This window comes from Humulus lupulus, chromosome 3 (genome assembly GCF_963169125.1).
Source record: "Humulus lupulus chromosome 3, drHumLupu1.1, whole genome shotgun sequence".
NCBI lineage: Eukaryota > Viridiplantae > Streptophyta > Magnoliopsida > Rosales > Cannabaceae > Humulus > Humulus lupulus.
In genome coordinates this window covers 110,406,807-110,419,446 of record NC_084795.1, presented here as the reverse complement: position 1 = coordinate 110,419,446, position 12,640 = coordinate 110,406,807, and the positions used below count along the sequence as shown (strand labels likewise).

Below are 12,640 nucleotides of genomic sequence, written 5' to 3'. Positions count from 1 at the left end.
TCACAATCTCAGCCTTAAGCTCCTTTGATTCTAGCCTCAAACCCCCAGATCAAAATGATGAAGAGGTCCCAAACCAACCTTAGAAATGCCCTGCTTTTCCTTCCCCTTTCTTTCCCTTCTTTTTCTTTCTTTTTTTTCCTTCAGTCTTCTATTTCTTTCTACAAGTTCCACTAAGTAAAAAACCTCAGTTATACCTATCCTTTATAAGCCAAATGACCACAATACCCTTCCCTTTAATTATAAATCTTTTAATCCACCTAGGGGCATTTTGGTCATTTCACCCAATTCCCGCTAATTCCTCGAGTGTCTCTAATATTTGCCGCTTACTTCCCGACACTTAGCTAGTCACCAATTATATTCTTCAATGTCAAAATTAACCCCAATATATTCTCTAAATTCCCATTTGTACCCCCAGGCTCGCCCCGAGCCGTATAAATCCCCGCCGTGACTTTTTCGCTAACCCGCTCACTAGGATCGTCTCGAATCACAGATCACAAATATATCCACATAATAATGTGGTCTCAACAATTATCACATATATATACAGTTATGCCCTCAACGGGCCAAAATTACAATTATGCCCTTTCTAACCTAATCAGGGCCTACATGCATACTAATACACATAGTCATGCATCTCAGATATTCAAATAGTCATATAGCATACTTTTAATCATTAAATCACATATATTCCAATTATGCCCTCCCAGCGCGCTAATCAAGGCCCTTAAGCCTTATTAGTAAATTTGGGTCGTTACAGCCCATGTGAGAAGTCTCTTGAAGAACTCCGGCTTCTGGAGGACCTCCCTTAAGGGCTGGATGGTGAGGACCCTGATAGGAAGCGTGTGGAAGTAGGGCCTTAGCTTCCAAGAAGCTATTATCAGGAAAAAAGGCAGCTTCTCCATGAGTGGATACCTAGACTCCACTCTGAGGAGTCTTTTGATCATGTAATAAACAGGATGTTAGACATATCCTTGATCGTGGACTAAGGTAGCACTTATGGAATTTTTGGAGATAGCCATGTAGCGGAGAAGGGGCTCTCTGTCTATGGGCTTCGATAATATAGGAAGGTTCTTGTAACGCCCTACTACACTAGAGTCATTACCTTGTAGTTTTAAAATGTGTATTTGACTCGCTAATCGAGGTGTTAGACCCAAAAGTTTAATTAAATTAAAACAAAGACTCATTTAATAAAACTTTCATATAAAAGATTTGTACTTTCTCTCATATTGTGAATGATGTAAAAAATATAGTGAAGTACAGATTACAATTTGTAAAAAATAGAAACTTGAATAGTCTTGAGAGAAATTACTTGATGAGATTACTTATGTAATTATTTTGTACTGTTTGGAGGAGCTTCCTTTTTAGGAGCTCTTGGAGAGTTGGAGGGTGTATTTGTTCAGTAGATTAATGAAGTTTTCATTCTTCTTGATCAAAAAAAAAAAAGATTTGTACTTTCATTAAGATTGTAAAAGAGTTACACTAAGATCCCAAAATGTTGTTTAAAACATATTTACAATTCAAAAGTGACTGTATAGTCGACCTAAGAGAAAAAATCAGACATTATACTGTGCTCCTCAAAAGTACCCCAACTGTCGCGGCCAGGTAGGCCAAACAATTACGCACTGCTCCATGCCCTCCAACTAATGGTTGATCTACCTTTTCCATGCCATTAGCTGCATCATAGAGCACCCGTGAGCCGAGGCCCAGCAAGAAAACTTCACATCACAACATATAACAATTTATTTCAATAAATGCATAACTAATCAAACGAAACAGACAATCAACAAGTTTCCATTAAAATTCACAACAGCGGCCTAAGTCGGTCAGGATGCATTACCAGGCACCATGTTCACGGTCTTAACTGAGAGGGTGAGTACGACACCCTTACATGGCCTGGCCATGGCAGCCTGCATTCAACATGCTTAATGTCGATCCTGGCCCTTGCTGATCCTGACCCTTGTCAATTCCGGCTCTTGTCGCTCTCGACCCTTGCTGCTCCAAGCCCTTGCCTCTCCTGGCCCTTGTCGCTCAGTCACAAACATATATATGACATAATAGTTACAAACATTTACACATAACACTAAGCACAATACAAGAATAGATAATCGAGTCATGCCCTACTCTACGGGCACAGACAATTTTCTTACCTCGAGTCCTGAGCAGATAGCGTATGGAAATCCCAAGCACGATCCCTATCCCTGAGCCCTAGTGGTATACCCTAGTCTTAAGCAATAACGGATAACCATCAATCACTTACACTATTGAAGAGTTTCAAGGTATATTTCTAGCCTTTGGGATCTCGAATTCTACTAAACCGGGAAGTAGAATCCTTCTTGAGTCATTAATTTTTTTTTTGCTATTTTCCTTAATTAGAGCCGCAGCTTAGCCCCATAGGGCCGCATCGCGCTACAAGTTAGAGAGCCTAAGGCTCTCTCCTGGAAGACACGGGTCGCAGTGCACCATAACCTGTGTCGTGACGCTTAGGCAATTTTAGAGAATCGCAAGGCCCTTTCACACACAAGGGAAGTGGCGTTGGAAGAACAACGTCATGGCTCGAGCTCGAAACCCAATATTTCCCATGCCTTTTCTTGAGCCAAAATCACCAAATCACACCCCAAACATAACCTAAAACCATAATTGCTTCTAGAACCCTCTTCCACCCAACCTAAGCATCATAATAACCCCACAAACTAATCATAAATCCTACCCTAACTCAACAACCTAAGACAGCATCCAAAAATCAGTCCAAACCCAAACTACTCAGAGAATTATAGAGAAAATCAGATTGTGGAGCTTACTGTAATGCACTACTACCTTAGAGTCGTTACTATGTGAGTTATAAATGTGCCATTAGCTTGCTAATCGAGGTTTTAGGTTAAAAGTATGACTAAATTAAAATAAAACTTGTTTAATGACGTGAGTTATAAAGATTATGAAATTCATTGAAATCATAAAAAGTTATATAGTTGGGATCCCAAAATACTATTTAGAAATTATAATACAACTCAAAAATAAAATTACGGTCGACCTAGGCAACAAGGCAGTTCATTACAGTACATTTCCCAAAATAACCCTGGTCGTGGCAGTCAGGTAGGTCGAACATGTACCCGTCGCTCCATGCTCTCCGAACTCAAGGTTGGTCAACTTTCCATTTGTCTTTACATGCACCATAGAGCACCCGTGAGCCGAAGCCTAACAAGAAAACTCAATGCATAATAAACTACACATATCAATACACACCATGCAAAAAAATAGTCAACAGACTAAACACACAGCGGCCTACGCTGACCCAAGTCCTTTACCAGGTCCTGGGTTCGCAGTCTTCACCGAGCGGGTAGATACAACACCCTAGGAGGGTCTCGCCCTAGTGGCCTACACTCAGCGTGCTCAACATTGTTCCTGGCCCCTTGCCGTACCCGACTTCTTGCCATTCTCGGCCTTCGCCGTTCACTCATAAACATGAATAACACAACATAATAATCACAGATATTCACACATATATTAAACATAAACAATAGGGCCACGCCCTGAAACACAAACAATAGGGTTGTTCCCTGCTCTACGGGTACAACAGTTTTCTTACCTGTGTCCTAAGCTGTCTGAGTAACACGATCCTGAGCATAGTCCTCTAACCCGAGCCTCATTGAAAACCTAGTCACAATGCATTCATAACAACTATCCATCAAGCCTTAAGCCAATTAATAACTTAAGAATATTAATCTAGCCTCCAGAACCTTGGATTCCACAATTTTGGGCCTCGACATTCCCTTAGGACCGCGACCCACTACTAGTCAGAGGGCAAAGCCCTCTCTGCTGGAGGACACGGGCGGCAATGCACCATGCCTGCGCTGCGACACCTAGGCAACTCAGAGGCTTCTCAAGCCTCTTTGAACACACAAATCACGACACCTGAAGAATAGGGTTGCGACTTTAGCCCCCAAACCCAGAAATTCCATCATTTTCTGTGTTTTTCCCTGAGCCTAAACCACTAATTCACACCCCAAACATCAATTAAACCAATAATTGAGACTAGATTTCCTATCCATACAAACTAGGCATCCTAAAAATCCCATAAACAACTACATATCCTCATAAATGATCAAAATCAAACCAAAGGTAATTCCCTCATGCAAGCTTAAAGTTATAGTACAATTCAACAGAAGGAAATCAAATTGAATCCTTACCTCTGTGATATCTCCACTCACTGAGCTGATTTCCCAAGTTTTCAAGATTGTTTTTCCCAACAAATCCCAACCTTGAATCCTTAATTCTCTAGGAAACTTTCCTCAAAATTCTCAAATTACTCCAAGGATCAAGAGAGAGAGACTTAAAGATAGTTCAGTTTTCTTCCTTTTGTCTTTTCTTAATTCTTGTGTTTTCTCAAAATGCCCCTATGTCTATCCCCAATCCTTTAATGCAATCAAGGGTAATTCTGTCAATTGCCACATCCCGCTAAATTCTCAAGTGTTCCTATAAATCCCCATTTAATCCCTGATACACATAAACAACATAATAACCACCCAATACCGGGTAATTCCCCAATACCATTCATGTTCCCAAAATACCCCTAGGCTCCTCCCGATCCGGGTATTCGACCCCATTGTGACTATTTAGTTAATCCGCTCCCTAGGACCGTCTCAAATCGCACATCGCAAACATATCACCACACCCTGGTGGTATCAATCACAACACACTTATATATCACATTTATGACCTCAACGGGCCAAAATTATATGTATGCCCTAATAACCAAATGGGGACCACATGTATATTTAATTTGCCTAAACATGCATTTCTAATCACATAATCATTCAATTCACATATTAACATAATTAAACCAGTTATTTCCCTCCCGACACGCTAATCAAGACCCTATGCCCTATTGGCAAATTTGGGATGCTACAACTATCCCCTCGTTACAGAAATTTCATCCTCAAAATTTACCTGAATAACTCAGGATATCGATCCAGCATATCCATCTCAAGCTCCCAAGTCACCTCTTCCACTTTGATGTTCCTCCACAACACTTTCACGAAGGCGATGGTCTTATCCTTTTGGTCTAGAATCTGAACTGGCTTCTCTTCATAAAATAAACCTTGATCCAACTCCAAGTTCTCGTAACTCATCACGTGTGTAGAATTTGATACACAGTTCCGGAGCATGGATACATTAAATACGTTGTGAACCCCTGATAGAGCTGGAGGCATCACCAATCTGTAGGCTACCTCTCCAACCCGTTCCAGAATCTCAAAGGCACCAAAAAACCTAGGGCTCAACTTTCCCCTCACTCTAAATCATTTCACCCCTCTCAAGGGTGAAACTCTAAGAAACATTTGGTCCTTGACCTGAAACTCTACGCTCCTGTGTCTCAAGTCTGAGTAACTCTTCTGTTGACTCTGGGAGGTGAGCATTCGCGCTTTCATTTTTTCAATCGGCTCATTGGTCCTCTAAACAACCTCAGGATCTAAATACCTCCTCTCACTCGTCTCATCCCAATAGATGAGTGATCTACACTTCCTCCCATAAAGCACCTCATACGAAGCCATTCTTATTGTTGCATGATAACTGTTATTGTATGAAACTCAATCAAAGGGAGATACTTACTCCTAGATCCCCGAAAATCCAGCACAAAGGCTTGCAACATATCATCCAGTATCTAAATTGTCCTCTCAGACTGTCCATCCGTCTGAGGATGATAGGCAGTACTAAATTGCAACTGTGTACCCATAGCCTTCTGCAAGCTCTCCCAAAACTTAGAGGTGAAGGTGAAGGCGGGGTCCCTATTAGATACTATTGATCTCAGAGCCCCATGTAGTTGTAAAATATCCTTCACATACAATTCAACATACTGCTCCACTATATAAGTTGTCCTAATGGGCAAAAGGTGGGTTGCTTTGTGTACCTATCCATAATCACCCACATATAATCATGCTATCCCACAGTCCTTGGTAATCCAACCACAAAGTCCATGGTGATATACTCCCATTTCCACTCCGGAATCCCTAAAGGTTGCAGCAACTCTACTGGCCTCTGATGTTTAGCCTTTACTTGCTGACAAGCCAAACAATTTGCCACATAATTTACCACATCCCTCTTCATTCCAGACCACCAATATGAGACTCATCTAAAATCTCTCGTCGGATATCGGAATCCATCAGAACGCAAATCCGACCTTTGTATCTCCATAAACCCATCTCCAAAATAGAAAATTTCTTAGCTGCTCCGACTCAAATGCCCTCTGTGTGTTCTCTCAATTGGGGATACTCCCTTTATGCCTGCTTGATCCTCTCAAGGAGCGTGGGCTTAAGAGTGATGGTTGTTAGCTGACCAACTACCAACTCAATACCTATTCTAGTCATCTCTTCAGCTAACCTATCTGATATCTAGCTCGAACTGAATAACTATCATGGTCCATTCCAACTCAACATGTCAGCCACTACATTAGCCTTCACAGGATGGTATAGAATATCACAGTTGTAATCCTTTACCAATTCCAGCCAACGCCTCTGGCGCATATTCAAATCCTTCTGAGTAAAGAAGTACTTCAAACTCTTATGGTCGTTGTATATTTCACACTTCTCGCCATACAAATAATGCCTCCAAACCTTTAGTGGAAATATCACCGCTGCCAATTCCAAATCATGTGTGGGATAATTCTGCTCATGCTCCTTCAGCTATCTCGACGCGTAGGCTATCACCTTTCCAACTTGCATTAACACACACCCCAAACCTTGCTTTGAAGCATTGAAGTAGACTACAAACTTCTCAGTGTCTAACGACAGACTCAATACTAGAGTGGTGATCAGTTGCCGCTTCAACTCCTTGAAACTGTTCTCACACCTATCTGTCCACACCTACTTAGTCTTCTTACGCATTAGTTCAATCAATGGTGTGGCTATTATGGAGAATCCCTAAATGAACTGACAATAGTACCCTGTTAATCCCAAAAAGCTCCTAACCTTTGGTACACTGCTTGGTCTGGGCCAATCTCTCACTGCCTCGATCTTACTTTGGTCCACCAGAATCCCCTCCTTACCGACAATATGGACTCGAAATTTTACTTGGAGTTACCAAAGCTCACACTTGCTGAACTTAGCATAGGACTTCTGCTCTCTCAACGGCTGAAGTACCAGGCAAAGATGTTGCTTGTGCTCTACCTCTGACTGAGAGTACACCAGTATGTCATGAATGAATACGATCACCATCTTGTCCAGATAATCCCTGAAGACCTTATTCATCAAGTCCATAAAGGTTGTTGAAGCATTAGTTAATCTAAAGGACATGACTAGGAATTCATAGTGTCCATACCTTGTGTGGAAAGCGGTCTTTGGTATGTCCTCTTTAATCCTTAACTGGTGGTAGCCTGACTGAAGGTCAATCTTGGAGAACCCTGTCTTCCCCTGTAGCTGCTCACACAAGTCGTCGATCCTAGGTAGCGGGTACTTATTCTTGATGTTCAATTTGTTCAAGTCTTTGTAATCAGTACACGTCCTTAAAGATCCATACTTACTCTTGACCAACAACATTGAAGCACTACACGGGGAAAAACTCGGTCTCATAAATCCCAAATCCAGTAACTCCGACAACTGAATCTTCAGTAGCTTCAACTCTGCTGAAGCCATTCTATAAGGTGTCCTAGATACTGTCTCCACCCTTGGCGTCAACTCTATGATGAACTTGATCTCTCGGTGTGGTGGCAACCCTGTTAAGTCTGTTGGGTACACATTAGGAAATTCACATACTGATCTGGTCTCATCCGATCCAACCGAAACAACTCCAGAAGTATCCATAATGTTTACTAGGAATCCTATGCAACCTTCTTGCATTAGGTCTCTAGTATTTAGTGCCAAAATCATAGGTACTCATGGTCCACTCACTATCCCTAGAAATACGAAAGGTACCTCCCCTTCCGATTCAAAGGTCACCATCATGCGCTTGCAGTCAATTGTCGACCTGTACTTTGATAACCAATCCATCCCTAGGATCGTATCAAAGCCATCGCTAACTCAATCAGGTCCACAGATAACTCTATACTTTCTGTCTCTACTGGTAATTCTCTAACCCATCTCCTAGAGACTACCAGTTCCCCAATTGGCAACAAAGTCTTGAATCCCCTAGCATACAAATCACTAGGTCTACACAAATGATCTATCACCCTATCAGATACAAATGAATGAATAGCCCCTGAGTCAATCAATGCAGTAAAAGAAAACCCCGCACTAGAAATCTGATATGTCACAACCAAGGGGCTTGCCTCAGCCTCAGTATGGGTTAAGGTAAATACTCTAGCAGGAGTGAGGCTGTCGTTCTGCTTCAGTTCTTCCTTCCTGGCTTATGGGCAGTCCTTCCTCAGATGACTAATGCTACCACAAGTAAAGTAGGCCCTGATCCTGCACTCTCCCTGATGTCATCGTTTGCATCAAGGAGACACTGGGAAACTCCTCCAGGTTTCTCCCTCGCCCTGACAGCCACTGAAAGCACCCCGTGTCCTCCTCTGAGCTAGAAGGAATAAAAGAATTTGAGGCCTTTCTCTTTTGCTCACTGGGGCCACTAGCCTGGACAGATCCATTAAAAGAAGGCACTGGCCTCCGGGCATCGCGCCTAGTGGCGCCCTCTCTCCATATCTGATCATTGGCCCCTCCGCTGTAAGGGCCTTCTCCATTACCTATGCATAGGTGGTAGTTCCCAGATCCAAGGTTATCTTAACATCACAGGCGATCATAATGTTCAATCCCCGCACAAACCGATCACTTTGTGCCATGTCAGTAGGCACCAAGTCCGGTGCAAACTTTGCTAACCGGTCAAATTTCATGGCATATCCTGTAACCGTCATCTGGTTCAAAGTCAAATTAACGAACTCATCCACTTTTGCAGCTCAGACTACAACACTATAATATTTATCGTAAAAGATGTTTTTGAATTCTTCCCAAGTCATAACTACCACATTCCTTCTCTGGGACACAACATCCCACCAGATGTGGGCGTCCTCTCTCAACATGTAGTTGGCACAGACCACTCTCTCATTCCTTCCACCCTCATGAAATCCAGGATGGAAGAAATCATTTTCATCCACTGCTCTGCCTATAGTGGGTCTAAGCCACCCTCAAAGGTGGGAGGATGTTGCTTCTTAAACCTCTCATACAAGGGTTCCCACCTATTTTCGATCGCAAGATGGGTTGGCGCTAGGGCCATAGCTTGTGGAACCTGTACCCCAGTACCCTGAGGAAGGGCCTATTGCCTCAACTGTCGAAGCTCTTCTTCTGTTCAATGAATTCTAGCTTCCATTTTGGAAAATATCTATTGCCAACTTGGCAGGGCAGGTGGAAGGTCCTGACCCTGGATGTCATCCTCGGCCCTATTGTCATGGCATCTGATTAATCGTCGAGGCATTACTACAATATGCATGCAATCAATGACGTCGCACATCAGGCATAATAACAACATCCAAAACCACCTCGTAACCTCATCAATCAATAAAAACTAGGAAGTCCATATGTCACACGTAGCATACAACAATCAAGGGGGCCATGCCCTAGCATCATGCATATATCAACACATTCATCATGCTCTATCTATACATTCATGCAAATAGGGCAACTTAAACAAGCAGTTAAGCATATAATTCATTAAATACCAACCAACCCTAAGTCGAGCTTGTCACTGGAAGTGAGTGTACATGTTCAGTCGATCTCAGGAACCATAAACCTTGGCACATCGAAGGCAACAAATACTGATTAGAAATTAAAATACAACTCAAAAATAAAATTACGGTCGACCTAGGCGACAAAGCTGTTCATTATAATACATTTCCAAAAATAACCCATGTCGTGGTTGCCAAGTAAGCCGAACATGTACCCGTCGCTCCATGCTCTCCATACTCATCATTAGTAAACTTTTCCTTTGCCCTTACCTACACCATAGAGAACCCATGAGCTGAAGCCCAGCAAGAAAACTCATTGCATAATAAACTACACATATCAATCCAAAATATGCACCAAAACAGTCAACAGATTAAACACATAGCGGCCTACGGCGACCCAGGTGCTTTACCAGGCCCTGGGTTCACGGTATTCACCGAGTGGGTGGATACAACACCATAGGAGGGTCTCGCCCTAGCGACCTAAACTCAGCATGCTCAACATCGATCCTGGCCCCTTGCCGTACCTGGCTTCTTGCCGTTCTCGGCCTTCACCATTCTCAGCCTTCGCCATTCTCGACCTTCATCGTTCATTCATAAACATGCATAACACGTTATAATAATAACACATATTCACACATATATTAAACATAAAAAATAGGACTGTGTCCTGAAACACAAACAATAGGGTTGTGCCCTGCTCTACGGGTATAATAGTTTTCTTACCTGTGTCCCAAGCTGTCTGAGTACCGCAATCCCGAGCACAATCCTCTAACCCGAGCCTCGTTGAAAGCCTAGTCACAACACATTCATAATAATCATCCATCAAGCCTTAAGCCAATTAATAACTTCATAATATTAATCTAGCCTTCGGGGCCTTGGATTCCACTAAACCGGGTAGTAGAATCCTTCCCAAGCCTTAACATTCGAGTTCCCGAGCTTAAAACCTCCATTTCCCCTTTCTTTCCATTTTAGCTCGCGACATGCCCTTTAGGGATGCGACCTGCTACAAGTCAGAGGGCAGAGCCCTCTCTGCTGAAGGACACGGGCCACGGTGCACCGTATCTATGGTGTTGCACCTGGGCAACTCAGAGGCTTCTCCAGCCTCTTTGAACACACGGGCCGTGTCGCCTGAAGAATAGGGTCGCGACGCCATCCCCCAAACAAAAAAAATCTATCATTTTTCTGTGTTATTCCCCGAGCCTAAGCCACTAATTCACACCCCCAAACATCAATTAAACCAAGAATTGAGACTAGATTTCCTATCCATACAGCCTAGGCATCCTAAAAATCCCATAAACAACTCCATATCCTCATCAATCCTCAAAATCAAACCAAAGTTAATTCCCTCATGCAAGCTTAAAGTTACAACAACATTCAATAGAAGGAAATCAAATTGAATCCTTACCTCTGTGATATCTCCACTCCCTGATTTGATTTCCCAAGTTTTCAATCTTGTTTTCCCCAACAAATCCCAGTCTTGAATCCTTAATTCTCTAGGCAACTTTCTTCAAAATTGTCAAATTTCTCCAAGGATCAAGGAAGAGAGTGAGAACTGTGAGATAGAGAGAGAGGGGAACTTAAAGAGAGTTCTGTTTTCTTCCTTTTGTCTTTTCTTAATTCTAGTGTTTTCTCAAAGCCACTCAGTTGCTTAAGTCTATCCTAACATCCTAATGACCAAAATGCCCCTATGTCTATCACCAATCCTTTAATTCCACCAAGGGTAATCCAGTCAATTGCCACATCCCGCTAAATCCTCAAGTGTTCCTATAAATCCCCATTTAATCCCCTATACATCTAAACAACATTAAATCACCACCCAATACCCGGTAATTCCCGAACACCATTCATGTTCCCAAAATACCCCTAGGCTCCTCTCAAGCCGGGTATTTGACCCCAGTTGTGACTATTTTGTTAATCCGCTCCCTAGGACAGTCTCGGATTGTACATCACAAACATATCACCGCACCCTCATGGTATCAATCACAACACACACATATATCACATTTATGCCCTCAACGGGCCAAAATTACAGATATGCCCCCAATAACAACATGGAACCCACATGCATCTTTAATTCACCTAAACATGCATTTCTAATTACATAATCATTTAATTCACATCTTAACATAATTAAATCAGTTATTGCCCTCCCGACACGCTAATCAAGGCCCTATGCCCTATTAGCAAATTTGGGAATCTACACTTACCATAGTAGTGATTCAACCTCTGAGCTGAATCCCAAATAATCCTAGCTTCCTGTCTTCAATTGCCTAAGCCAAATCCTCAGAATGTCAAAGGCTTTCCATGGTTCACAAGAGAGAGAGAGAGAGATGGACGAGAAAGAGAGTGCGAGAGATTTGAGTTCCTTCATTTCTTTTTCTATTTTTTTCCTCAAGGCTCTACATTTAAGTTTATCCCTTGGCACCAAAATGACCAAAGTGCCCCTAGGTTAACTCTTGTTCTTTAACGCCCTAAGGGAAAAATGGTCATTAGCTGCGTTTCCCGCTAATTCCTCAAGTAGTCCTATAAATCCCTATTTAATCCCACCATACCCAATTTATCACCAATTATCTACTCGTTACCCAGTAAACCCCGACTACGTACTACGTTCCCAAAATACCCCTAGGCTCACCCCGAGCCAGGTATTTAACCTCATTGTGACTATTCCGCTAATCCACTCACTAAGACCGCCTAAGAACACACATCTCAAATGTATCCCCATAACATTGGGGTCTCACTCGTAACACATACATAATGCAAATATACCCTCAACAGGTCAAAAATTACAAATATGCCCCAATTTACAGAAATGGGCCCACATGCATATTTAATACACAAACATGCATAACTATTCACATTACCATATAAGTCATTCATACAACATAATCACACATATATTCAATTAATTCCACTTGTAAATCTGATTATGCTCTTCTGGCACAATAATCAAGGCACTCAGCCTTAATAGCAAATTCGGGACATTACAATTATTCCCTCATT

The 12,640-nt window shown here is 42.2% G+C and overlaps 1 pseudogene; it reads right to left on the bottom strand.

Moving 5' to 3' along the window:
• The window catches only part of LOC133824934 (type II inositol polyphosphate 5-phosphatase 15-like), a 35,665-nt pseudogene extending 27,875 nt beyond the window's left edge, over positions 1-7,790 (bottom strand).
• Positions 7,791-12,640: the final 4,850 nt, after the last annotated feature.